The 27,217-nt window shown below is 45.5% G+C and overlaps 1 protein-coding gene across 5 annotated transcripts in view; it reads left to right on the forward strand.

The window, feature by feature from the left end:
- The window catches only part of camta1a (calmodulin binding transcription activator 1a), a 287,515-nt gene that overhangs the window by 192,126 nt on the left and 68,172 nt on the right, over positions 1 to 27,217 (forward strand). Inside the window, exon 1 of one of the 5 annotated variants that reach the window (XM_037104954.1) lies at positions 9,066 to 9,253. The exons of the other annotated variants lie outside the window; for them this stretch is intronic. The gene's annotated coding sequence lies outside the window, so the exon portion shown is untranslated. Of the gene's footprint in view, positions 1 to 9,065; positions 9,254 to 27,217 lie in introns of those variants that run through there. 5 annotated transcript variants of the gene reach the window in all.

Below are 27,217 nucleotides of genomic sequence, written 5' to 3' on the forward strand. Positions count from 1 at the left end.
CTCCGTCCCAGTGTGCATCCGAAAAAACCCTTTTCTGAGCCATTTAATTTCTTGTCATATTTTCTACCTCATTCAAAACCCCAGTTACTACCTGCATGATATGTACGATATGTAAATTGGGTTATCTCAAGCTAAAAACGCACCCCTGCTTGGGTTTCTCGTGAGAGGAGAAGTTTGACTTTGTAAATGCAGCTTGGTGGTGGATGGTGGGCTGAGGTCCTCTTAACCTTAAACCGGCCTCTTTTAGCAAAGGGACTCAGGGACAGTGTCAGGGACGGTCATTTGTCCTTGCAGGTCCGGGTCCTTGTGAGGCAAAGAAGAGCTCTTAACTGTGTTGGTATTTATATCAACGTGCTCCTTGTCTGTCCAGGACTTTACACGGGCTCCCTTAGCCTCTTAAGTAGGGAATATCTCCTTGAAAAATAAACTTGACAAAGGAGAGTGTGACAGTCCTCAGGGCTACTCTTTGCCTGTTTTCAGCGCTGTCTTGACTGTGGGTAAAATATAAAAGTCTGTGGGATAAAAAAAGTTGTTTGAAGTGGCATGGCAGTTTGATGTGTATTTTCTGCTGTTTACTATATCCGGTGTTGATTTGTGGTTAGATTTTCTGGCATACTGTATGTGTGTCAGCCGCCAGTGTCTCAGTCTTCTGCCTGTTGTCTTGTATGAGTCTCCATCACGAGCCTGAGGTTGTATTTTTTTTTTCAGCGGCTGTTGGGAGGATTTATTCGTCTTTTACTACATCACTGAAACAGACTCGTAACTCATGAATGAACTCCATTCCACTCCAACGCCCTGGCTTGCTGCGCTTCAAGCTCCATCCTTAGCATCTTATAGCCGTCAATCAGGCTAATCTGCTCCCTCTCACGTAGCTACGAAAGGCTTTGGATTTTCTTATTGACATCGAAAGAATGGCAGGCCTGCCCTCTCACCACACACCCCGGCAATGGGTTCATCTGCTCGATCTAACACTGACCCCAGATAAGGGTCAGAGGCAATCTTGCTGCTGTTTCGAGAGCAGGAATTTACAAGCAGGTGCGGCAGATGAAGAGATGAAAAAAAGGGTAGATATGATTTCCGCAATTTGCTTTTTATTTTGCGGCCTGTGTTTCATACAGAGTAACTGATATGTTGTTATCACCAGTCAATAAATCCATCTCATACACAGCACTTCCATTTTAGCGTTGTTTAAAAAAAAAAAAGTTTCATTATTATGGTCGACTTGGTTTTGAATGCTCACAAAGAATGATTGCTTCATATTTTACAGGCTCTATTGATTGTGTTGTCACCGAGCATTTTCTTTTGGAACTCACTCAGGTGATAACATTTCCCCGTTGCCAGCCTTTTGTGCTGTGATGGCGGGAGTCTATAGGAAGTGGGGGCCATCACTGTCAGCCCGGCGTATCTAAAAATGACACATGGATGACTGCATCATGTAAAGGTGACATTTGAAGTGACACAGACATGTTGCATTACCGATGCAATGTTTGCAGCTCGGGGGTGACCTCCGCTGCCCTTATCCCAGCTTTTATCCTGCCTGCCTCACCTTTGCCAAACGCCAGAGCTGTTTGTCATGGATGATTTGGTAATAAAATGAGAAAGGTGTTGAGTCAGCGACAGAAGTCTCCGTTCCACCTGGCCCTCTGTCATCCCTTTCACACAAACTCATGCGAACACACACACAGTGCACGCACGCACGCTCACGCACAGACACACAAGCTCTTATGCACACGTGCACAGGCCGACACTCTGTGCGTGCGTTGCGTGCGTTTTGATCTCTGTTTTTACACACACATACAAGATTGCATAGCAGCAACAGACACAGTGCAACACACACAAACTGTATGCTTTCTTACCCTCTTCTTCTCTCTCCCTTGTTCTTACTCCTAACCTACCTGATACCAGATGTTTCATCTTCCCTCACGTAAAAGTCGGCCCCAAAGACATTTTGCGGTGCTGATTACAGCATACATAAATGTGCTGTTGCGCACTTTTACACACCCAAAGTTATGCCGTGTAACATGCTATGCTTTGTGCTGCTCTCCTCTTCTTCTTAATGGGGAAATATGAACATATTGATAGCAGAAGTCACATTGCAGGATAACACACTATGCATTTATCATAACTCACTTGATTTGGCTGGGTCAAATGACTCAGCAGGCCAAATAATTGGTGTAATGAAGTGCAAAAAGGAGTCTGTCAGAGTACTCTTTCTAGATACACATTAGTTCACCATACTGTAGCTACCATTACTGACTGACTGAGAGGAGACTATGGTAATGGAGAACACGAGCTCGATGGTCTCTCGGGAGCGTCAGCTGACACGAAAGGGCTGCTTGACGGTATTCTGCACAACTTGAATACTTGCAGGAGGGAAATTTCATTGCACATGAACGGTTTGAGTGATACGGTTACTATGCATGAACTTTGCATGGAGCACAGACATCATGCATCGTTTTCTAGGTGACAGGCTCATAGATTTAAAACTGGAACAAAAGGTACTTGACGTGATGTGATATTAGCGCTGATCCCATGTTATCGGGAAAAAAAACAGCTTTTTTGTTTCATATTCCGGATTTATGCAAAGTGGTGACCTGACGATGTTTTGGCTTCGATTGTGCAGCAGAATATTGAGTGCCTTATGATAATCCGTGGCACCAGTGTAGTGGTTGAGGATCATACATTATGCAGACTTTATGATATAAAGCACTGTAGTAGGACACTCTGTGGACCTAACCACCCTCTGTTCTTCACACATCCCTCAAGGATGTACACACACACACACAGACACACACGCGCATTCAAAAAAATCACGCATAACTCACATCACACTTACTCTACACTCACCTAAGCAGTGCTGATTTTATCCGAGTGCACACAGCGAGTAAACAAGAGTTACCAAGCAGCAGCTCCTCAGATGAATATTGTATACACCTAGTCTGGCTAAGTGTTGTTGTTTATGTCAGGGACAGTGTTTATGGTGCTTGGTGGGCCTCTTAGTGCAGTTAAGTTTCTACAGCATCCCACTATGGCCATCAATTTCAGTACAAGATCGTCCAGGTTTGTGTTTTCTCTCCCCCCTCTCCTCCCGCTCTCTTCTTCTCCTCCCTTCCTCCGTGCTCGGCTGGTGTTGCCTGCCTTCTCCCTCGTCTCCGCTTGCCCATCTCACCTTCCTTCCTTCCAGATGGCGCATTTCACAACCTGCTAGGCACGATCAATCAAGCCCAGATGCAGACTGGGCTATTAAGGTCAGTAATGATCGGCCTTTGAGCGTTATGGGCCCGGCTCCTGTTGTAAAGCCATGCATCAAACTCTGTTCCAGCACTCAGCTCGCCTGCCCTTAACAAGCCAGCTTAAAATATCGGCCGGAGGATACAAAATGAAAAGGGTACAACCTTATCTCTCCAAAGACAGGCCGCTGTAGCCCCAAGGTGTAATAAAACTACAGAACTTGGCCGTCGCCTGGAGTCATCTCTTTTATAAGCAATATCTTTCAAAGATCAGCTAAGCGGTGGGCTATGGGTGCTGGGTTGAAAGATGTAATGCATCACACGATATTCCTGTGCACAGGAAAAACCTCTGCTCACTATTCAAGGCTTTTCATGGGGGCTAGGTTCTTCTATTCTTCCCTTACACCACACATGGGATTTGGATTTAATTGTGAGAGAAGCCCAGGATATGAAGGGGGATTTGACAGTGTCCTGAACCCTGGCCCCTCTGACCATGTACAAATACACAAAGAGGAGCCAAACCAAATCACACACCCGGGAGGGAGACACCTAGAGGTCCTGGAGGACAGCTGCTCTCTTGGTATAGAGCTGGGTCATCTGGCCGTCATCTAACGGTTGCTTTAAATCCTCCTTATCGAGTTACCTTCCCATCAAGCTTGTATTTACACCTGAAAAAAGCCAAGTTCATGGAGTTTCAATCCAAGTAATGATTCGATTTGGATCCATTGAGTGCCAAGAGGCAGCAAAAGCAACTGAGGCTGCAGACAGGGGAGATGTGGAGTCGTGGAAAATGTGTGCTCATTGGATGATGGATGCTCACAGGAGGGAACACCTGTTGTTAATTTTGTCGTCACATCTCTATTCCGTATCTCCAATCCAAGCGACAACATTTACTAATATGGTTTCTTTGCAAATAGGCTTCATGTGCTCAGAAGTGATAATAACTCTTATCTGGGTTATGTTATACAGGCTGCAGCTGCTGTCTGTAATTTTACAATGACATTGTGTATTTAGATGTCAGACTGGGTTGTTATTGAATGATGTTTTCTCCGGTGGCCACACAAAATGCACTGACCACTATTGCAGTGATAAGTCACTGATACAATAAAAAGCATTTAGAGGTGATGCTAAGATGAAGCTTAATTAATGCATGAATAGAAGCAGACAGGACATTCAGAGAGAAAGATGTGGCTTTTACCCGTTGTTCATCATTAAATGTTTAACATAAAAGCAGGCCCAGGCTCCTCCCTGTGCTTATGCTCTGCTTGTACAGTCGCTGTGGTTTGCTTATCCCATCCATCTGTCTGAACAGGTAATTACAGATTTTGAGCCAGGTTTAGAAAGGAATTTCATTTCCCTTTCAGCTTTGCATAACCCATTTTCATAGGAACTGGAGCAAAAACAAAGAGTGGCTCAGACTCTTTGCCTATGCCAATGGAAATCGGCTTTTTGTTTCAGAGCAATGGATGGGCTTTAAAAAGAGCTATAATATTCTGGACTAAAGCAACTGTCACCTCAGCCTGACGCTGTCTGTTATGATTACTCTTTGTATATGAGAGTGCTGCATGTGTTGCCAGCATGTGTGGAACATGATGTCTTCCTGTGTAGCTGTGGATGGGGTGTCTAGGTCCTCTGTGGTTGGCCAGTGATGCCACGCAGCCCTGTCCCTGGTTGGCCAATGGCCTTGATGTCACCCCAGCCACAGCACACACACCAACAGGCTGGGAGTCCAGGACAGCCCAGCCAGTCAGTCTGGAACCTTTGCACAGGCCCATAAAACACGGAAGCACAGAGCAGAAAATTGAAAGCATCACGGAGGTGCCATGCCTGTGCTGGGGAGGAAGATAAAAGTCTTTGGCCAGGGTTGGAAGCATCTTAGCTGGAGATGCATGCTGGGGGCTGTAGGATTTAATAACCTAAGACCAGGGGTTGTGGGGCTGCAAGCACACAGTGGCAGTGCACAGTAATAGTTTACAGTTGTATGACAGTAAACTGCAAACCCCTGTGATTAATAATATAGCTCTAAGGCATGACATGGCGGCAGTGTCCTCTGTATCTGTTTAACTATTCCATGTATTATAGATAGACTTGGTGAACTGTGTCTTGTCATTCACTGTCTCAGATATGTGACTAGTTGTCATGTTATGGCCTGTCATGAGCCTGTCTCCCAGGATCAAATAATGCTTGCCCAGAGAGACACGGGGTGTTTGTAGCCCTCTGTCTGTGACATTTGGATGAAGTCATCACAGCTCCTGTTTGATCACCTCAGCCCCTTTGTGGACGTCACTGTGACTAAAGCTGTCATGGAAGCAGAGGCAACATGATTTATCCTCAGAGCCACTCCTTCCTGCCACCTTTGGCATTCAGTTATAACATCACGAGGCAATAAGCTGATGGATTTTCTCCAATTTGGTCCGGGCCTAAGCCCCGCTCCTCTTCCTTCCTTCCTTCTCTGCAAATTATTCTCTTCCATGCTGTGCTGTCCACCACTCTCTGCCACATACTTCTGTCTTACCAATGCCTGTTATTCTTCCATTTTTAACTGCTTGTACTCGTAAAGCCGCTGTGGGTTTTATCAGCGGAATAAAAGCTGAATGTTAGCCTTAGTGCACTGGGCCATTCCTTCAACTCAGCGCCTGACAAATGAGTTGTGACCTTGAGTAATATTTGCCCATTATTCAGAAGGCACCCGAGCAGATATTAAAAATAGCCCTCGTTTCACAAGCCACGGTGGAAGAGGTTGTGGAGGTTGGCTGTTATGGCGGTATGTGTATAAGGTGAATATACATTATGCATATACAGATTTTTGTTTTGTCTCTCCTTCCTTCTGAGAAATGTTCTCTATTTTGCAAAGTTTGATGGCCATAATTTTGAGATAAAGATACAAAGGATGAAGTGAATTCTGGATCAATAAAATGGTTCACTGAAGGTATTAAACAGTAACTACCATAGCAGTATAAAATACTTGATTGAGAATATTAGTTTCGGTGACACCTAATTTTCCAAGTTTTATTCTAGTTTTAGTTGATGAAAAACTACTCTCGTTTTTAATAGGTGAATATTTTATAATACCCAGTCTAACTTTAATTGATTAAAGGGGTATTTCAGTGGTCTACTTTTGCTTTTCTATGAAGTTGGGCTTGAAACTTTCAAGCCTTGTGCCTAAACTGAGATAAGCTGTTACTGTACCATTTAATTCAGGCCCATAATTCATAGAAGAAACTTGTAAAAACAGTTGTGTGTGTATTTTTCTCTGATTTATTTTCAACAACAGCCCAAACCAGACATCCATTTTATAATTCAGCGATATCCAGAACGGTGACTCATTCATATGGGGGTGCATGAAATGTGAAACCAACTGAAACACTTAAAAAAAAAAAATCGCTATTTTTATGATGACGATGTGCCAAAACAACTATGTGAAACAGAGTCTTGACGTTGATGTCTCATTGTGATGAACCTACAGGCAATTATCACCTAAAGCTTCAGCTTCCATCAGCTTTACAGAGCTTGATAGTGAGTTATACGTTCATTGTTTAGCTGTTTGGCCCACAACATTACTTTTCTGGTTCATTCTCATAGTAAATTGAGCAAGAGCTTGAAACACCTGCTGTATAATACCTGCTCAGCACCAAACAGCAAACATATAGTTGGTGAATAGCTGTTGAGCATGGTGGAACATGGTTTGAAGGGTCTGATATTTTACAGGGAGAGAAGCAGAGCAAAAAAGTGAATATTGAACATAGCTGTCTCTGTGCCTCAGGGTAGCATGCTCCAGTTCTTGTTGGGATTGGGGGGTAGGGCAAAGTGTCAGGACTCCATGGCCCTCCAAGCCGAGGTTTTTCAGAGGCACACGTCAAACCGAGGGTCATGAGAACTCTGTCATTTCAATGTTTTATCGTCCCTTTGTTTATAACAAGCCTAAAACAATCGCTACTAGTTTGCTGACGTCTCAGTAGCTAACAAGCTAGATAGCTTTCACTAACCCTTCTAACTGCATTTTGAAGTGTAATGGTGCACTCGAAAATGAGCCGTAGGGGTAAAAATTTGAAGAATCATTGTATTTTTGTTACAATAGAAGGAGACTTTTATATTAACAGAGGGAGTTGTACCACCGTGTTTTACAATAGTCCAGAGTAGACAAACCCAATACTGGTGGGCTGTTTGAGGTTTCTTGTTTTAAACAGCGATTGTAGGGTATCAAAGGAACATTTGATTTAGTTATTGTACTATATTTCATTGTGGATGCTTTGTAAACAACAATATGTTTTGTGATTGCTCCGTCTGATGAAACTAACACTGGCAGGAACTTTTGGCAGCAGACTTGATCCAGCCTGGACTTACCCACAGTAAGTCTGGATCCAGCCCCGGGCTTACTCTAAGAGCCTCTGACAGCATCGTGTCGTCCAAAAACCCTTGCGCTTCCCCTATCCTTTCCTCCCATCCTCCTACTGTGTCCCCTCTGCCTTTCAGCCCACAGAGGGCCGTTTAGCTTCCCAAGGGCCGGAGCATGACCGCATGGCCGCTCTGCTGAAAGGCATGATGGGTAATAAGTGGAAATGGCAGTGATCCGGCTCACGGCTCTCGCTGCTCCTGCTCCCCCAGCTCACAAATGCCAGTGGATGAAGATGGATCCATCCCTGGTTTGACCCCAGTAAGGGCTCTTGCTGTCACACCCTGTCTGTCCCTCTCTTTATCTCTCACTCCCGCTCTCTCGTTCTGACCTCAAAACACCACCTTGCTCTCTCGCACTTTAGCCCGTAACCTTACTTATCTCCTTCTTATCACGTATCCTCTCTCGTCCTCTTCTTTCACTTTTTCTTTACAGTTCCACATACCACTGTCACTCAGTCCCCTCCCTCTCATTTTCATCCCTATTATATTCTTTGGTCACTCCTTCCCTCATTTCCCCTTGGCTTATTACCTGCTATACCTTCCCTGTCCTCTTTGCGGTTTCACCCCCTCCATCTCCTGTTTTCTTTTACCAGCACAGGCACAATTTCCTCCCTCTCTCCCTTTCCCTCACCTCTGCTTTTTCTCTTTCTGTTACTCGTCTGCTACTTTTATTCCATAACCCCCCTCACCCTTCCCACTCCCTGACCCGCTCTCTCCTTCTTCCCCTCTCATCCTCCCCCCTCTCTCTCTCTCTCTCCCTCTCTCTCTGTCTCTCTCTCTCTCTCTCTCTCTCTCCCCCTCGCTCTCTCTCTCTCTCTCTCTCTCTCCCTCGCTCTCTCTCTCTCTCTCTCTCCCTCTCTCTCTCTCCATCTGAGCTGGGTTCGCAGGCAGGCTCCTGAGTGGCAAGGTGACATTGTGTGTCATATCAGCATTCCACGGCAGTCCCCTTTCTCTCCAGAGAGTAATTATTTCTTTCAGAGTGAAAGGTTCAATTTGCTATAAAAGAACAAGAGCCTCAGGTATAGAGGGAGTGAGGGTGGGAGCGTGAGGTGGGGAAGGAAGGAGAATGGAAGTGATAGGGTGGCAGTAAGAGAGAGGGAGAAAAAGTGGGGGAGAAAAAGTGAGGGAGAAAGGGGACGAAAGCTGGAGAAGAATGAGAGGGTGGGACAGGGAAGCGATGAGGAAGGGAGGAGAGAAAAAAGTTGCGAGGGAGGGAGGACAGGCCAAAACGTTCCCTCTGTGTACTGGACACACTGTTCTCAGAGGAGAGCTTCTGTGTGTGTGGGACGATAGTGGGCTGCTAGAGGTGCTGGGTGACATCATAGCCCTCTCTTCTCCCTCTCTGGCCCACGATTACGTCACCTAGCTGGGACTAAGTATGGCTCACACCACAGCCTGGCAGAGACAGAGAGGCCAAGGAGCACAAGTTGTGTTCAGAAACAGAAACTGAGCAGCACCGACTGTAAATATTTGTGCCTTGTTTCTGCCCCCTGGACTTGTATATTTTTATTGCTAGTATTTCCGGCCTTTTTCTGTTTTCTGCAGCTCCATTTTTAAAATGCAAATTTGTGCTTGAGTGCCCCTAAAGGATGTATTGTGTGTGGGTCCGGACACTGAGGTATTTGTAGGTAAGCTGTCTCATTTCCATTCCATGTATATTCCCTTTCCACTTCTGCACACCCCCCGTGCGCTCTCTGTTGCTCCCTCTATCTTGCCCTGCCGGTGAATCCTGCTTCCCACAGTCACCTGCTGTAAATTGTTCCAGTCTCTCTGGTGCAGGAGTGTTTTTTCACCCCAGTGTCTTCCTGTTGGAGTGTCTCTCACCACTGGGATTAAGGAGCCTCTCCAGACAGGCTGAGGCGCTTATTTAAAGCAGCAGGCTTGTCACCAGGACTATTTTAAGTGGGAGCTTGAAAGCAATTGCTGCCGCGTTCCAGCACGATGTTGGCTATGAGTTATTATGCACTGCTTCAGTGGCGAGGAGCAGTGGAACCGGAAAGGCTTGCCCTGTTGCTTTCTGACTGGAGCCCAGAGATGAATACAAGAATGGGGCAATGAGAGATAGGGAGAGAAGACTTAAACGTAAATGTTGCCATTTGTTAGTCTTTGTAATATAGCCTTTAGCAGATCTCTCTTATATTTTAATGACTTTTCCTTGCAGCCAATATCTGTCAAGCCACTTCCCTCGGGGACAAAAAGAGGCATTCAAAAATGTCCCACTGATCACTTAATTCAGTGAATTTTTAAAAAGAATTGCACTGATTGGTCATAACGACAATGCTTCAGGCCAGTAACTTCTATATTATATCCAGAAAATGTCTGTGAATTGTCTCATTTTGCCCATACTGAATATTGTCTCTCATCCACCAAATGGAATGCACAGCGTCCTCTGAGGTGTGTACCCAGCTTTGCCTGATGAATATTTGGAGTTGGTCCCATCAGCAGAAGCAGCAAAGCATCTTTCTGGGCGAAAGAGCCGCTGGATGCAGCTGGGTCTTGCTCTGTTGACTGAAGCGATTTTAATGTTTTATTGATTTTTTGATTTATTTTTTTCTGCTCCAGCCTCCATATACACACTCTCACTCTATCTTCGTCATAAGGAACAGCCAACCACCCCCCCCCCCCCTCCTCCCCGAAAGCTCCGGTCCCTGTCCCCATGTATCCACATCCGGCCTTGCCAGAACAAGGGTGCAGAACAAGAGTGCTAATGATGATAGTTCGGGGTGTTTGATTTTGACTCAACTCCAGTTTTACTGAATGATTAATAGCCTGGCCCTAGATTACAGCAGATTTCTAATACCCCTTTCACAATGCACAAAAAAACCCACCAACTAAAATCTGGCTGTTGCCTTCAATGGAAAAGGGTACAATCGGCACACATTACTGGGTCAGTGACTTTGCAATACACAGTATTAAATTAACAGATTAAATTAAAAAGTAACCACAATGACATTGTCAATGGCCTTCATGCTGCCTTCTGCTGCTCTTTTGACACTGAATGTGACACACAGGAAAAAAATAGTCAAACTCGTCTACTGACAATGGAAAATAACACTAAATATTCAAAGAATGCATATATATGTGTGTGTGTGTGTGTGTGTGTGTGTGTATATATATATACGTATGTGTATATATATATATACGTATGTGTATATATATATACGTATGTGTATATATATATATATATATATATATATATATATATATATATATATATATATATATATATATATATATACGTATGTGTATATATATATACACACACACACACACACACGGTATACAGTGGTATTAAACAGACCTGCCCAGACCACTTAGTAGCTTTTTATTTCCCCCTCTGAAAGATATGGAAAGTAGAATTAGCAACAAAAGAAAAAAACAAAAAAACACCTCAAAGAAAATTATAAAATGAAAGAAAGGGGAGATGAAACAAATTTTCATACACCCTCCCAGAGGTGTCTGTTTAAGTGGGAGGGATGGGAGGGGGGGGACTGGAGAGAAGAGGGTGAGGAGTGGAGGGCAAAGAACAGAGAGTGTTTACGAGGGAGCTAAAGCAGCATCTGACGCCACTGGATGCAGGCTGTTGTTCTTCTCTCACAGGCATTAGAGCAAACCACACCACTCCATCTCTCATACGCGCATGCATCAACATCTCCAAGGTTGTATAAATCAAACCACTCTTGCTACTGAACCAGCATATCCTGCCCACCACGAACAATTACCACCCCACCCCTTGCTCAGATAACAAAGCATCCTATCTTAATAAGCATCCACCATGGGGAGCTAATGGTCTCGCTGCTCCTTTTAATTTTATTCATACCTAACTATGAGATATTAATAATGAATGCAGAGTAAACAACAGTTTAAGATGCCGGCCACGCCATTGTGGACTAATTGGCTCATTAAATGTAACATTAGGTGGGAGAGGGGCCCTTGATTGGGAGCTGTAGGCCCAAGTCAATGCTAACACTCAGAGATCATTGATCTTTACCCAGCCTGCACTGCTCTGATTAAAGAGCAATAAAGATGGGGCTGGTTCCCCTTGGCTCCACAACATGATTCCCTGAAAGTGCCTCAGACACTGCCCAAACGTAGGCTGATATTTTTCGTCTGCCATGATCTTACTGCCAAGTGTGCCATGGTGAATCTATAGGACCACACAGACACAGCTGTGGCCAGGGCCTCCAGAGTAACAGAAGTGCTAAATGGTCTGAGGAAGAGATCGATTAGAGAGGGACTGTCTGTGTCCATCAGATCCGAACGCCCAGCATTTCAACTCGCTGCCCAGGTCTTGCCGTGACGTGTGTGCGCGATTGTTTTTGTATGTGCCTCAGCCAAGTTCATCTCTCATGTTGCTGCAGGGCTCTATAAAGTGCCTCTGGCCAGTGCTGTGGTTCCCCCTTTAAAAATTGAAGAAGAAGCCCGTACGCGGCTCTGCCAGACATTGGGGCTGTTGTAGTACTGTGCTGCTAAATTAGGATCTGGCTTACATTCTTTTGTGTGCTAGCTAATCCATTGCACACATGCACAGATGCCTATGAAGTATGTACTATAAGCATTAATTGAGCCACCAGTACATGCTGGATGAGGTCACATATTACAGTAAACAAAGCAGACGTTCCCTCTGTGTACATGACTCGTAGACCTTTCCAGGGTGACCTGCTGGTGATGGGGATTAGGGGACAGAAGTGCTCCTAGCCGCCCAGTGGCATCTGGCCTGTGCAGGCTAGCAGCCCAGTTGACTGCCTCTGCTGACCAGCTATAGAGGGCAGTTTTATAGCAGCGCTCTGGCGTGGGCATTGACTCCAGGTCTAATAAACATCCAATATGTTATCCCACCCTCACACAACAAGCAGAGATGATACTCTGTAAAAACACAACAAGCCTGCAGATTGGCCTGCAATAAAAGCCTTTTTACACACTATGTGAACCTGTAAAGGCCTTCCATGGCACAGGCAAACAGACTCTGACCAGTTGTTGAGAGACTTCAGGTGCTACTGGTGAAAAAAATATAACGCCTCTGAAAGGTTAGTGATAGTGTTGCAGTTTTGTACTGTGAAATGATATCATTATCAAGCTTATAATGCAGGTCGCGCAAAGGGGAAGGATATCCATGTGTGCAGACTAAAATAAAGAAAGCTGCTGTAAAAAGAACATTCTCATGTATGCTCCCTGGCATCTCTCCTACAACACAAGGTCAATAAGCTATTATACTAAACATAATGATTCATATAGGCCTTTCATCTTCCCAGTGGTGGTGAAAAAAGCTCTCAGTTCTGTAAAAGCTGAAAGGCAACTATATCAAGATAAGGAAAAGGCCTTTTTGTATGTTTCCTGTTATTGTCAGTGCTGTAAAATGTTGTATTTTACTGATCGTGGCATTTGACGAAGGGAAGGCCGTGACTTTTCATGCAACATATTGATGTTTCTTTTAACTTGACTACATTGCTGCTATCTTTTTAAGTGTTAGAAGTTGATTTTTTTTTTCCTCAAGGATTGGATGGATATTAGCTCCCTGTTGACTTGGATGTCATTTTGATAAATATGCTAAAAGCTCAGCACTTGAAAATAAACATCTTTTCTTCTTTAAAAATGGCTAATCCCTTTGACTTCCCGCTGCCACGTCCATGTTCACACCCGACAGCCATTACAATGAGCTGAGTATGTGGAGCAGCATAGCAAGAAATCAAACCACGATAACGAGTGCCTCGAGTCTGGTTTGAGGCATGGGCTGATATCTTCCATGCACAGCCCTCCTCCTTCTCCCATCTCTCCCCTACGCCCTCATCTGCCTCTCTTCCCGCTTCGAGCATGCCTGTGCTGCACCCTTCCTTTGCCCTCCAATGCCCCACCTTCCTGATCTCATCTGGAGACGGAGCAGGTGCTATAGAGAGATAGAGGATGGCTGAGAAAGGCATCTCCAAGCAGGCTAATGACGCCTGCTCCTTCTCTCAGCTCGCTATGCTGAAACAGTTTCTCTGCAGCAGTCAGCTGAAGCCAGATGAGAGCAGGAAACATCACAGAAGTCGAGGCGAGACTGGAGATGGTCTCCTGTAGATGAGAAAGAGATTGTTTTGAGTGTATGCACTCACATAACAAGATGCTCTCCCTCACATCCGCATAGTATACACATACTGATTACTGGATGTATGTGTGATCGCTGTCGGAAAAAAAAACATATCTCCCAACTCATCAACTTTCAGAGATGCAGGCGCAGGCTCACACACATCTTACCCCTGCAGGGGTGCTGTATACTGTATATATATGGCACAATTGTATCACACCACATACAGCATCACTTAGACTGAAGTTGTTTTTATTTCTCGCATTCTCTTTCCTCACTCAAGCCCGAATGGACACACAACAAACACACACACACACACACACACACACACACACACACACACACACACACACACTGTTCTGTGGAAAGGCAGCATTTTCCATTGACCTCTGTGTTGCCAAAAAGTGATATTCAGTCAAGGTCAGCAGTCATCAGCAGGGGGCCTGGGGAGGGAGAGCCAGTTGAAAAGTTAAAACAACATGCACACCAACACACTCAGATACAGTACATGCACACGCGCTTCCATACACAAACCACAGCAGAGAGAATAATGGGCTGTGCTCTGAATCAGGGATGCCACAGGTCACAGCAAGTCACTGTCAAAGAGCACATCCTGTGACTCCCGCTCATGATATGTCACCAGCACACACACTAGTAATAAGACAAAATGTAATCTGATCTCTAATAAGATTTGCAGTTACTCTATAGAGTTCTGTGAAATATATTCACTGAAACTATGGATTTGAAATATTTAAATGATTCTGCTTGCTGTGTGCATCGGTTGTACAGGTCTGAGTTAAACTAACTTTGCATACTTCTTCCAATATTGTGAACACACGCTTACGGATACGCACATTCCTACACCGAATGAGAGACAAAAGGGGATGGCGGGATTAACGGATCAGTTCCCAATTTCCCCCAGCCGCCCAGCGGTAATCAGATCATCTTGCACCTGACGTGAGGCCTGAATTCCATTAGGCTTTATTAGCAGTAATTATCCCCTGCTTCCACCCCATGCTGTTCTCTCACTCCCTATCCTCTATTTTACCTCCGGATACTGACACTGCCCTCTTCTTCCTCTATCCAATTCACTTTTCACACATTTTTGCCTGTTGTTCTCCACTCGTAGTCACTGTAAGTTTTATCCCACCTCTAAATCATCTGGACGGTTTCTCCTTGGCTTGTACATTTTGTCACCTCTGTCTGTCTCTTTGGAGTTTGCCCACATAAACACGTTAGGCTTTTACTCTTTGTGAACCTATGGCTGAAAGGGCTCCTTGAGTTGCTCTCTAGTAACACTGAGGGACGCATCAGACAATCACTCCTCTTTTCTTTTTTTTTTTCTTTTTTTTTTTTCCACACTTGTTTCTTTTTGCAGTAGGCCCAGAGATGAGATGGACAGTCGTGGGCTCTTTCAGATAGTGTTTCTCACTCAAGCAGGAAGGAGCATGAGGACTACAGAAAAGGCAAAATCCTCCCGGGAGCAGCTTTTTACTCCCAGTTTGTGTTCATTTGTCCCCCCGCTCCCCTCGGCTGCCTTTGGGAGCGAGTCAGCACTTGTTTTATTGGCCGTTACTGTGTGTCAGGGAGCAAATCGGTTTTTACTCACAGGTGCGAGTGGAGGACAAGTGTGAGTGTTCCATTACTTTTTGTATCAGGTTGGAATTATCTGGGTGCGAAAGGGTTTGGCCGTCTCCCTCTGTGTTGGTGCAGGGCTGCGCATGAATAGAGGGTGTGTGTACTAGTTAAAAAGCGAGAACTGTTTTCTATATTTACTTGTTTGTTCACGAGAAAATGACTATATGTGTATATATGAGGTGTAGCAAAGTAGATGATGGAGCTGATTCCCTCTGTGCTGTTTATTATCACATTTTGTGTAATTATATAATTACCGCTAATCACCCACCTGAGGTGGCATAGCTCTGCGGCAACACACTATTACAGAACAAACACAGCGACCTCAGCACATCTCACACTCATTAACACACTCCTCCCTCCCTCATTCTCTTTCCCGCTCTTGCTATATCTCCCTCTTGCTCTCTTTCTCTTTGCTCATTATCTCTTGTCTTTATTTACATGCATGGAAACACACATGCACGCACACGCTTGTGTGCACTCTCTAATGTAATGAGGATCCCAATCAACTGTAATGAGATGAATAGTGTTTTCAGCGGCAGATAGGGTAAATTTATAGAGAGAATATCTTCCCAGCAGGTATGTTTCTGATGTGAAACGGAAACAAGAAGAAAGCCTCTCCAAATCACATCTGATGTTCCATCTCTTCGACAGGCAGTTGAGAGAATGGGGTAATAGCGTAGCGTCGCCATATACTGCGCATTAGTTAACTGAATGTGCCAGTGTCCAAATGAGAGAGAATGAGGGGGGGCGGGGGGAGGGTGTGTGGTGTGAGCCATTCAGAGGCAAAAGACAAATCTCACATTTCAGACTCCATTTCAAAGAACATGAAATTCAATATACCATACCAATCTAGTGCACACTGTCATTGCTTATTCCAGTAATAGCAATCAGAGATATTGTATTCACTCCCCTCAGCCTCCTGGTGTCAATTTATGTTTATGTTTGCCAGTAAATATATTAAATGTCATTTAAGCCTTTTCAAGAAGTTGATTGTTTTGCTTTAGTTTTGTGCCGTCTGGTTCTTGCTGTTTTTCATCTTGCAGATCTTGACACAAGCTTTTATTAATCTGCAGGCTTGATAGAAACTCTCACTGGTGCTCCCCAACGCCCCACTGTCATCTGGTTGTGTATAAAACTCCTTACTAAATTAAATCTTACCCTCAGCAGTGGGCACAAATTGAAAAGACGAATCTACAGTAGGTATTGTATTTACACTGGTCAGTTGAACATAGAGTGACACTTGAGTCTTGCATTAGTGTGGAAACCCTCTGCACTATAAATGCCACCTTATTCCCTGCCTTGCTTTTGAGCTGTGTGAAAAGAATCCAGCAGGAGAGGAGAGAAATTCTGTGGATGTGGAATTCATCCACAAACAGACACGCACACAGAAACAAACTGTGTGCCGCAGTTGCTACGGCGCCCACTGAGAGGCATTATGCTTGCTGACAGTACGACAGGCTGGCACAGAGAGACCCCCAAACATCTCGCCCACATAATGAGACAGGGCAGGAGCACTGGGGCCTCTTGAGGAAGAGGGGGGTTGGCAGTGGGAGGAGCCATTGAATCATGTCAGTCCTCATGTAGCCCACAGAGGATGTGCTGGACCCCTCTGTCACCAAGTGTATCTGAAGGATGGCAGCTGCAGACAGAGGCTGACATGCACGGCTCAACTGGCTCATATCTTCCAGGCAGAATGAATTCATCACAAGGCAGAGACAGACAACACAGCCTAACCGTGTTCATCAGATGGAAAAGGAACTTTAATTAAGTCTCTGTGTGTCTATAGTGTCTGCGTGTTGATAAGAGAGCATCTCCCAGCTCTCCCTGACAGATAACAACCTGCATTGGACTTAAAGAAGACTTGAGACAGAGATTCTAGTTTGCACAGACTTTTTTTTTCCCCCTTCTCCTCCCAGATTCCTCTTTACGAAGTCTGTAGCACTGCAATTCTACCCATTCTAAAAATGCAGTCGCAGCACTTTACAGGCCTCACCGAAGCCTATTACTGTACAGCACAAATAGTGCTGGAGGCCTGTTTGTAGGTATTGTATACACAGATGTATGGCCATCCTCATTCTCATCAAGTATCACTTAGGGATACACCTTGTTTTAGCTAATGGGTTGCAGCAAATGCTCTCAAACTGTGGCAGCTTTAAAGTAACTTCTAGCTCCAGGAGGAGACTGACTTCATTACTGTCATCATCAACTTGAGGAGGAATCATCTAAAACTGCAGTATTCATCGTTGGGTCATGAAATCAGCAGCCGGCTAAATGTTAGTCCAGGGCTCTTGACTGAAGACCAGACACTCTGCCTTTCTCTCGCTTTCACTCTCTCTCTTTCTCTCTCTCCCTCTCCTTCGCTTTCTGTGTCTATCTTTTTCAGCCTGTGTCTCGCTGACCTCTGTATCTCACTCCGGTGTCTGTGTCTGTGTTCCCTTTGGAAAAAGCGAGAGGAGGTGTGCACACAGAGATGAGGGGGACTCCAGCCCAATCTCATTTAGGCAGGGAGAGGGCAGAGTGCCACCAGGAACCTCCACTCAGTTACACCTGAGGGGCCCCTGCTATGGAAGAAGGATATGCAGCTTTGCATGCAAATCGCTGCCGGGAGCCATCCGCCTGCCACCTTACACAGGGGCACAGGAACACTGGCGCCTGATTAACATGAAGGGTGTTTGAACTCTGCTCTGCAAACATGTGTTAGGGACTGTGATTTTCTTTCTGGGGGTTGTATCCATCACATGTGCTCCAGCGCCTGGGAACATAGAGATGACATTCCCTGACATTTCATGCGATCCATGTGTCATAAAGATGACACAAAGGTTGACATACAGCTTACTTGACGATGGATTGGCTGTCATAAACATTGATGGCACTACATAACAAATGATGCTAAATTTTCATGGCACTGTCGTGACATTGAACAATGTCGTCTCTGCAATCGAATCCAGAGCTCATTTTCCGAGCGCTGACCTAAATCTTGGTAATGTCACTTCGACCAACATGTTATGATTGAATGACTCTGTGATGAAACGCTATTTGTCATAAGACGTCATAATACACGGTAAATATCATAATCAAATTGTTATTTGTGAAGTCGTTACGCGTGCATTGAGGTCTAAGAAGATCAACATCTTTCAATGTCTTCAAGACCCAATTGCCTCGCATAGCTGCACACTGCATTTTACTGTGAAAATCCAGCGACACTGTGCTCCTTCTGCCTTTTAAAGTAAATGTTTGCTGTGGTTTTGATTGTATGGTGCAGCTTTCTTGCAGCTTTGTTCGATAATCTTCATCAAAAATAGCCTCTGTCATGGCTTTATATACGTGGGTAACATTAAACACCTTAGTTAAAGGATGCCCTTTTTTTGTACGCCCTCTTGTTTGCTCCGGTGTGTGGTTGTGCATGCGCATATGTGTACCTCCAGTCTGGGCCAGAAGCTTTAGGGCGAGCCAAGGAGATTGCTAGATTGGTCCCATCCTCATCCGTATGCATGGCTAGGCCTCCTCCAGAACTCTTATGTTTTTAATGATAACTGGTCCCATGCATTGTTTACTAAGATGACAGGTCTATTTTCCTCTGATTTATAGCTCTGTGGCATTCAAGGAGATACTGTACTTATTACTTTAAATGCAGTATGCAAAAACAAGTCACAGAGACAGGCAGAAGTGGGGAGGAGGGAGGGGTGTGGACATAAATTAAGGGTCATTGTTCCCCTTCTGGTCCACACTGAGCAGCTGTTTGTTGAGGTCTAGACAGAGAGCTGAGAGCTGATCACCTTAGGAGGTCACTGCTTCTCCCGGCCCCCGGCTTACTTGGCTGCCAGGACTCGAGAGTGGAGGCATTGTCAGATTACCCTGTCAACAACATCTTTATATTTTGTTTTCGCATTTAGTGAAGTGGCCGGGCTTCCTCTCCGGATCCGCGCATTCAGTCATGGGTAAACTCCCTCTGGTGGTTGAACAACAGTGTCACACACATAAAACACCTCTCCAACTAACCCTAACCCTGTACCTGCCTGATTGTACTTGGCATAAAACTGTGAAAGCTCCGCGGTAGATTTATTTTTTTAGAACAACTGGAGTGTTACGGAGGCACGGGAAGGCGGTTCTGAGGAGCGAGGTAACGACAAAGTAAAGGGATAAAGAAGGAGGTGTGGTGTCATTGTTTTGACGGATTTAGATACAGTTGCACGGAGATCAATTATTCAGCAGAGGCATGCATGGTCCCAGGATTAATGGTGCATGCAGCAGATAAATCAACCATTGGTCTCGAACCTCTCTGGGAGAGGGGAAACAGCACAAGACAAACATAGAAACGCGTTTGACGTTGGCATTTTATATCCATCCTTTACCATTAGTAACCTTGAGATTTCCAGAGAGAATGGGGACGGAGAGCACATCCAGCCACAAATAACCATCCAGATTTGGGGATATAATGTCAAAAAATGAGCACATTATATCATCTTGAATGCCGATTTGGCTCTGAAGGACAGAAGTATCTCTCTGTCCTCAGACTGTGGAGGGATATGAAAAAGGAGGGCTGTAGTTGCTGTTGAGAGATTGAAACGATGCTATATATTACAACCTCTGGAGACCTGTCGGCACTCCAACTTGCTACCCCCCCCCACCACCATCTCCGTGTCTGTCTCTGTCCCTTCCCCCTCCTCTCTCTCTCTCTTTCTCCCTTATTCTCACTTTGACTTTGCTCTGGGTCCTTTTCCCTCTCCGCTTTACAGTTACATTTCTCATCACACCACCGTTGTGTATTCATACAGTGCATCTATCCATGTTCTTGTCTGTCTTGCTGTACCTGTATTTGTATGTGTGTGTGTGTGTGTGCGCATCGCTCTGCCTGATTAAATTTGCTACGCTCAGGCCCCCGCCCCCCTCCTCCATCCTTGTCTGTTTTGGCTGCCAGATTGTACCTGTCTGGTACTTCAGGTACGTTTTAGCCCATGTATCTGTGTGTGCCTATAATTCCCTACCTCTATTTGTCTGCCTCCTTTATCTGTCCGTCTCCTTTATCTGTCTGCTCCCCAGCTGCTGCCCAAGCCCAAAACAGCCCTCATGGCCTTCCTCCTCCTACTGTGGAAATCATATACCCTGGTCAGGCTCCCATCTTCAAACACCAAGCCTTGCCCAGCCAGAATGTCAAATCATTTCAGACACAGTGCCATTTTTCTTTCTCTGTGTGTTTGTTTCTATTGGCCTCTCACTCTTGCACTGTCTTCCTCTTGTTACGTCTCTGCTTCGGTGTGCAATTCTTTCTCAGGCACGTGCATTCACTCTATTAGGTGTATTCTCCGTTTCTGCGTCCCCTCAGTGGTTATCTTGATATGTAGCACTAGTGCACCACTACATCCAGAAGTGCTTTTATGCAGTCAAAGCTAACCTTCGCCTCCCAGTTTAAAGTAATCACAATTAATTAAGAGTGGAGGGAGTATGGAGGGCTTTGGTCATATCAAAGCAGCAAAAGGACACACGGAGACACATTTTGCATATGAGCGATGTTGGAGGAGGGAATCGGGGAGGGAGGGAGAGGTGGGGAGGCAGCGAGGCAGCCATGGTGTAAGTGGGAGGATCAAAGCAGAGGATGGTGGCAGAGTGCTGTCCCCTGCTGTGCAGCTCAGATAAAGACAGGTTAGCGCCACAGGTCTCCTCAGTGAGAGGGAGCCAGGCACGAGGCCAGGGGAGATGCATGAACAAGCCAGCTTACAAACATCTCATAATAACTCAGGCAGAAGAAGCCCTCTGAATTAAAGTGTCACTTTTCATTTGCTTTCCTTTCCCTCTTTTTGGCTCACTAGCTGATTTTTCCCTCTCCCTCTTTCTCTCTCACTCCATCTCTCTTGTCTGTCTACCCCACCCTCCCCCTTAACCAACCACCCCATCCTTCTCTTCATCACAATCCGCACATAACATGGACTCCTTTGGTTGCGGTCCCCACTGTCTTCATCATAGGGCTGCCCGGGGGCTCTCAGGCTCCTCCATCTGCCTGCTGTGTGTCTGTGGCTCTCCCTGTCTTCCTTTACTTGTCTCTCTGTCTGTTTGTGGCACTCCCCGTCTCTCCGAATCTGTCTTTTGTGTTTGGCCTTGTGTCTGTCTGCAGGGCTGTCTGTCTCCCCATGCACACGTACACTCAGAAGTATGTGCATTGGCAAAGTTTATTTTTTTATTATTATATGTCCATACGAAGTGCATTACAGACATTAAGAATCCACAAAGGTCGCTCGTTCATGGGTAAACACTTGTTGAAAACATGACAGAAACAAACAACAATAAAGTCAGCATGGCACTTTCGAAACATTTTGTCAATACTGCATGTGCCTCACCAAGTGGATGCAGCTGAGAGCTGCAGAACACACTTTTGTTTTCAGTGTGTTGCTGTTGACCTTTCATAAGCCCTGATAGGCGCAAACTCAAGGGTATGTGTGTTAACAGAAACATATTATTTGTTTTTTTGTTTTTTTCAATTCAGTTGGCTGATATGTTGTGGAAGTCACAGCTCTGCACACAGGATATGACATAGCAGGCAGATTGTAGAGTGTGGGTGAGCTTGCTGCTGTTCCCATCTTTCCATGATCGATGTCAATTCTGTCATTGTTCTCAATCCTGCTAATCCGGCCGCTAAGCCTGGATGTCCAAATTGGGTGTGCTGGGTGCTGCAAGAAGGGACAGAGGAAAAGAAACACAGAAGTTGAGGAAGGTTGTTGCCGTGCTCTGAAGTAGCGCACCGTCTCTCCCACTGCGTTGACGGTGGATGCGGCCGCTATCGGCCCTTAATTGGGCACTGTGGGCAATAATAAAGAGATCTCAGAGTACTGAGAAATAGAATGAGGGAGAATGAGAGAAAGATACGGCGCGGTATCGAAGGCCAAAGAGCGGGGTGAACCTAGTGCACTTTAATGCAATGCGTATTGGCAGGTGTCGCTCTGCCTAATTTCACGCCTCTGTGAGTGAATGTGCACCCAGACGATCGCCACTTCCAAGCCTGTTCTCTTTCTCAGTCTCTCCATTTCAGTCGCTCTGCTTTAATTTACAGTTGGTTGCTGTGAGTGTGGTTGTCCTTCCGCATGACTGTATGATTTGGCCCGTACAGAACGTGGACTCTGGTTCCCCTGGAACCTGCAAGTGCGTACCTGTGAGCTCCATGACAGAATAAATGTGCTGCAGCAGCGCTATATGGAGGCATGGTGACAGTGACGGAAGCACAAGGGCCTGCCTTGTCCATCTGTCACGTCCAGGCCATATGATGAGGAATGCTTGTTCTTTTGCTTCTGTCAGTTATCCGGCCCGTTGGACCTGAGGCCGGTGGGAAGAGACGACGGCGGGTGGAATGGGTTAAACAATGGTGTGTGTGTGTGTGTGTGTGTGTCTGTGTGTGTGTGTCTGCGTGCGCGCGTCACACAGCGGGACTTTCAGAGTTTGACATGGGGGCATCCCGTGGCAGCAGAGACGGAAACGAGTTCTGATCTGCGATGCCCTGCCCGGCTTCTCGTATGACCCTCGGTTGCTCCAGAAACCTCCCCCCTCCCGTCCTCACCCTCTTCCCCTTCCTCACCCTTGTCCCCTCCTTCTCGCTCGTCCTTTACCCTCCGTTCCCCTCACCACTGTTCTTCCCTCCTCACCCCTCCTCACCCTTTTCTCGCCCCTCCTTCCTGTAGTCTGTGTTTGTGTTGGGAAGATTAAGCTGCTCTGACAAAGCTGTGTTTACAAATATGCAGGCAGAGAAACAGGCCAAGCGACGCTGAATAGGAATAGAATACAAATTGCTTTTTTATCTCTCTTAGGGCCAGGGCGAGAGAAAATGTGTTTGCGATTGTTGCTCCTCCGCCTGTGAAGGATAAAGCCTCAGTACTGGGTTTGGGCTCCCTGTTAGCATTCATTCTATCCTCTCCTCTCTCTGTCTGTCCCCTCTCTCTCTCTCTCTCTCTCTCTCTCTCTCTCTCTCTCTCTCTCTTTCTCTCTCTCTCTCTCTGTATCTCTCTGTGTCTCTCTTTCTCCCTCTCTCTGTCCTCCCACCCCCTTTCTTCCCCCATGCTCTTTCTCCTCTTTGTCTGCTCCACACTCTCTCTGTCTCTTCTCCCCAGCGGGAAATTTTTTTCTTGCTGTTTCCTTGGTAATCATATCTCCTTTCCTCTCCTCTCTTCTTTCCTCCCCAACTCTCTCATGTCTCCCCGACGTGTGCTCCTCTCCCCTATATATGTGCGCTACTCCCTCTCCCATCACCTCACTCCCTCAATAATTTTCTCCATCCTTCTCCCCCTTCATATTTCCACACGAGTCTCTCTGTGTTGCTCACTCTCTCCCGCCGATTCCACCCATCCATCCTTTTTTTCTCTCTCCTGCACTCAGTAGGACTTGTCATGATTTACAGTCCCTCTCAGCTCTTCCTTGCTCACACCGGAGATATTGGAAATTTGGAGTGCCTATAGATCACGGCAGGGGGAGAAGCCGTGAGCCTCCGCTAATCAGCCCTAACAGAAGTGTGGAGCATTACAAATCTGGGCTCTCTCTTACAATTAGGCAGCATGTCTGCCTGGCATAACCCACGGCAGGGAGGCTGAGCCTGTGATGTCATCTTCAACAGGTCGCCACTGTGTGTGTGTGTGTCTATGTGTGTATGTGCGTTTTCGGGGGAAACAGTGGCTTGGATGGTTTGCTCTCATTAATGCAGAGGACGTGCTCCCCTTTTCCACACAGTGGCACTTTTATCCTTACCTCAGCTAACACAAGGGAAGGTTAATGTGCGGTCATACAGGCTCAAACAATGCCATTAAGCAGCAGCAGTCTCACCATGTGATGCTTTTATTAATAAATTATTTAAATTTAAAATTCTGGACATGCCTTTAGGACTAGTTGGGGGCCTAGCTTTTGAGGACAATGTCAGGAGAGAACAGATCAGTCTTTCTTGCCTCGTAGGTGCATCTGGTACTGTAACTCTCTTCCTTTCCACCCACTTCATGTCCATGTTCTGTGCTGATATCCCTTTGGCCTTTTTCCAGCACATGCATTTGTGTTTGACGAAGCATGTGGAGACACCGGGTGCGGGAAACACTGCCCAGACTCAGCCATTTCCCACCCACCAAAATGACAGCTAAAACCTGACCTCTGACCTCCGGTCTCTAAACTGTGGCCCAATAAGCTGATTGCTGTATCCATTACCCCATCTTTTAATGGAATGAAGTGCCTATCGTGGTTGATAGCCACGGCCTCGTAATGCAAACAGATGCCCATTACTCTTTTTGCTGCAAGACATTTTTTACATGACTCTGCTGGCCAGGGAATCTAGAGGTCAATGCAAAGGTTAGGTGATAAGGAAGTGGTGTCTCGAGATAATGACTGGTTTCCATTTGCCAATTTACCTTTTACACATATACATAACAACCATTAATAACTTGTCATCCCCTCACATTAGTATGATTTGCCGATCTCCTCACGAATGAAAATTTTGACTGGAGCTATTTTGCTTTATCCAGATGCACCAAGGTCAAACACAAATTTGCAAGGCCATTAGGCTATTTGAAAAACAGATTCTTGACTCAGGCTAATTTAATCTGTAGTGCATCTCCAAAGCAAAGCCACTCTCTCATGTGTCAAGCAAAGGCAGTTGAGGAGAGGAGAGGAGAAAGATGGGAGAAATGAAAGAACGCGGAGGGAAAGTGGAAGGAGAAGCTTTGCTACCATTGCTGCTTAGGCATCTGCTCATAGTGTGGGTACTAGAGAAACACAGTTTGACTTTTGAGAAGCTGTCAGAAGTGCTGCAAGGCTTACTGAGATTTCCTTTGTTGACAGGCATCAGTGTGTTGACTGCTGTTGTGGGCTGAGGTCAAGGCAAGGCCTCTACTGGCTCTTTGTGAAATATGAAAAATAGCCCGATGTGTTCACTCGTCACCTCTCTTTTTGTGCTGAGGGTTTCAACATTTTTGCGAGGTGTACTTAAAGTGAATGGGCCTTTATGCTGTACTATATTCAGAACAGATGTAGCTATAGTAACAGAGAGCCAAAGGTTTTATTTCTGTGTGTAGGTACACTGTACGCTGGACTCTGTTAGCTGAAATATTATAGGGCTCATAGGTATCGAATAGGCAGTCTGATTTGTTTCTGCAGACAAGTTACATCTTTAAAGCGCATATGTTTACATTTATGGCCTGCATCCATCTTTCACTCCTCACCTTAGCTGGCTATTTATAGCTGGTCAAGACATCAATTATCTAAAGGCAAAACTATACGTGTGATATATTCACACACGTATGGATGCATTAGTCTCTTATCGTCAGATCTTTTTTTATCATGACGATGTTGCAATGATGAATTTTACATATGGTCTGGCTGTGACCTGTTCCTGCTGAGAATTTTTTATCCAGCTTCTGTCATCGTGTGTCACTGCACTTACAGTTGTGTGCATTATGCATATTTGTGTGCTGGTGTTTGTCCCGCACACGTACAGTCACACACGGGTGAAACTGTATTTCTGTCGGCGTGTGTGCATTATTTTTATAGGCTGGCGTGACTTGGCAAACACTAAAGTGTGTGGCTGTGTTTGTGTCTATGCATGCATTGCGTCCTTGTGTATAAATGTGTGTGTTGGTGTATGGTGGCATGCCGTAGGCCCCATGCCACCCTTCCATCCCATTAGCTGAGCCCAGCCCCTGCCTGTGTCTGCTTTAACCTTGGCCAGCGGGCTGGAGGAGAGGGAGAGTAATTCTAACCTTAAAAACCTGCTGATTAAAGCTAGTTTGGTGGAATTCGATTCCACTTAATGCCTTTGGCCGTGAGCCCAGCTGGCTAGCATTAGCATCAACAGACACTGTGTCTTCAGTCAGGGAGACAGACGTGCATGAGCATGTGCATGAGCTTCCTCTGGCACGTGCAAAAGCGGGGCTGTAAACCCCACATCCCCTCGTCTATCTTTCCATCTCTATTCTTCTTCTCTGTCCTCTGTCTCTCGTTCCACCCTCATTCCTCCCTTTAGCCAATATATAACTCCTGTACTCAGCTTCATCACCATAGCTCTCCGCCTTAAAGTGCCTTTCCCCTTTCTTTTGTCTTGAATTTGTTCTTGTCTTCCTTAGCCTCAGGAACAAGGCCGTGGAGAGTCAGGGCTTTTTTTCGGTATGGCGGGTGGTCAGGAGTACTTCTCTTAGTGCCTCAGCCCTGTTGTTGTTGTTTTCCTTTTGAACTTGATGTATGGCTGTGTTTACGCGTCCAGCGTGGCTAATTAATTCTCCTCTTCAGGGCCTGTTTATCAACTGTTTGTGTTTATTTCACAATGAGTATGCTATTTTTAGAGCCGGTCATTTCCATAACACATGCATTTTTCCAGAGCATCATTTGTTTTGCTTTGTTGAGGAATTTTGGTTTGTTTTTCATTTTCTCCTTCAGCTCGGGTGCAGCCTGCCAATTCATTTTGTAGCCCGCTCAGTTTTGACTGATTTAGAGGCTGCAGCTGGTCCAACGGAGAGGACCGGGGAGATAAATCTAAGCCTCTTTTGATTTATTATGTATAATGTCTCATCAACCGTTGCTTAAGTCTTCAGATGCACTGAAGAATGATACTGTTACAACTTTACAAGTAGTGGCTTATTTAAAGGGGTATGGGGAAGGAGAAGAATCTTAATTGTGAAAGCAGTTGCTGGAGTAAAAAGCCACAGCCATTGTGCGAGTTACAAGCAGGAGCTGTGCATTCCTCTATGAATTCAAAATGCAAGTAAGACACTGTATATTATGGGCATTCTGGGCACAGTGCCACTCTACCAGACACTACAGATAATTTGATTCTCACTGAACGATTGGGAGAGAGCAGAGCAGAGTAGCTGACTGTAAAAGACAGCAGGTGAAATGCAGAGCGTTACGGTATCAGTCGAAAATGAGCTCATTCTCCAAACTG

Source organism: Acanthopagrus latus, chromosome 7 (genome assembly GCF_904848185.1).
Source record: "Acanthopagrus latus isolate v.2019 chromosome 7, fAcaLat1.1, whole genome shotgun sequence".
Taxonomy (NCBI): domain Eukaryota; kingdom Metazoa; phylum Chordata; class Actinopteri; order Spariformes; family Sparidae; genus Acanthopagrus; species Acanthopagrus latus.